We start from the raw sequence: 1,915 nt of genomic DNA on the forward strand, positions 1-1,915 counted from the left end.
CCCAACTCTTTAGCTTTATTTCCTTTCCACCGCGTTTCTTGCACACACACAACATCTACTTTCTTTTCTCTCATATATATATATTATTATTATTATTATTATTATTAACCTGACTTTCACTTAGTGGCCTTGTTTTGAGGACTTCTTGGGTCCTAACTGGTGAGCTGATACCTTACAGTAAGAATAATGGATCTGATTGCAATTACTGGAGCAGGCGGAAGCATAAAAGAACCGAGAATGGGCTGGAAGCCTTACTTCAACAAGGGGGATTTCAGATAAACACATAGGTTTTTCTTTAACAATCAATTATATCAACATAACACATGAATAAGAAGAATGGAGAATTTAATCAGACAAGCTAACAGAGTCCTGTCAAGTGGGTGATTAGAATTAACAGAATTTATGGTATGATCCTCCTGAAAAGGGACACTGTTGGATAGAGCTCAGTAGCTATTTTCACTGTGGAAGGCACAAGACGAACTGGATGTTTCCACAGCTTTACTTGCACCGTCTTTGAATGGAAGATACACGCAATTACGCGGGGAAAAATTGCGAATTCTCTTGAATCGAGGCTTGCACTGAAAGTGATAAAAATAACTCAATTTGGGTGCGAAATAGATTACGTTAATTTTACATGCTGTGCTGACTCAGTCAGGATATTGTGGGAAAATGCACTATGAAAAGAAATTGAAATTCAATTTAAGAATGAAGGAACACGTGACTGAATTGAAAATAACCTTGAATCAATACTTTACCTTAGAGTAAGGAGGAACCTGGTGGAGATGCACATAGCAGGGAGGGAAACTTTAAGGGAATTATTCACTGATAAATTGACAGGGGGTGGCCATACGAAGGACCACGTGGGACAGCTCAATGCAGGAGGTTCTAAAGGGACAATGCAACCAACAGGAGATATTGGCTGGTTCTTAGAGCTTTGGAGGCTGCCCTCCCATTTTTATAAGCATGGTGGATTATCTTTTTTCTTCTGCAAGATGACGTCGACATCAGTAGCATCTTGCCGTAGGCGCCATCATGGTGGTAGATCACATGTTTGTGATTTCCCGTTTTCTTTAGCAAGAACCAGTGTGGCTTTCCCAGTCTGGTACACACGCAGTACAACCTCCGGTTCCCCTGGAATTGTCTGAAAGATGTCAGAAAGTTAACAGATTTACCAAAAAGGGTGAGCATTGCGAGGAATAAAACAAGGAACTAATTTCTCACACCCATTGCTCGTCAGGTATCAGTGTGGCAACAAATTATTTGTTATGTTTAAAAGCAAGGTTAGAGGTTGTGATGACTTGCAATACATGTGCACACACCCCATATATATATATATATATATATATATATATATATATATATATATATATATATCTATATATATATATATATATATATATATATATTCGCATGCAGCCGCAGTTTTGTTGGGTCCGAGATTTAGGTTTTACAATCCATTTCAATCATTCAATGACTTGGCTCAACTTGGATGGCTTTGCAACAGGAAAACTTAATCACTGACTACGAAAGACCAACAAAAGGGGGCTGCGAACAAAATAATTAAAATTAATGCTTTGTAAAGCATTCTAAGCTACCAAATTGGTTCAAAGAAATACTATGCATCCACTAAAATAAAGTATGATGTAATTAAAATTGCAATGGATATTACATGGGTTTCTACAGAACTACATGGGACTGTATACTACATTATAAGAATTACAAATACTAACAATAATCACTTCACATCACACGTGCATCTGAGTTCCAGCCCCGTCCCTTACGGCGTTCCTGATTGGCTAGTGATCAGCCAGTCACAGGGCTGGAAACCGATGAGTCTGCAGTCTCTCTCAAAGTTTCATCAAAAAGTGAACATCTCTGCTACATCACCTGAGGAACTTGTCTTTCAAAAGTTATA

At 38.2% G+C, this 1,915-nt stretch overlaps 1 long non-coding RNA gene across 1 annotated transcript in view; it reads right to left on the bottom strand.

The window, feature by feature from the left end:
* Window positions 1–299: 299 nt before the first annotated feature.
* LOC135196206 (uncharacterized) overlaps window positions 300–1,915 on the bottom strand; it is a 311,142-nt gene continuing 309,526 nt past the window's right edge. Inside the window, exons 2-3 of the long non-coding RNA XR_010310344.1 lie at window positions 756–1,141; window positions 300–578 (exon numbers count right to left, since the gene is read on the bottom strand). This is a non-coding gene — a long non-coding RNA (uncharacterized LOC135196206). The remainder of the gene's footprint in view (window positions 579–755; window positions 1,142–1,915) is intronic.

The sequence above is a fragment of the Macrobrachium nipponense genome, chromosome 17, assembly GCF_015104395.2.
Source record: "Macrobrachium nipponense isolate FS-2020 chromosome 17, ASM1510439v2, whole genome shotgun sequence".
NCBI lineage: Eukaryota > Metazoa > Arthropoda > Malacostraca > Decapoda > Palaemonidae > Macrobrachium > Macrobrachium nipponense.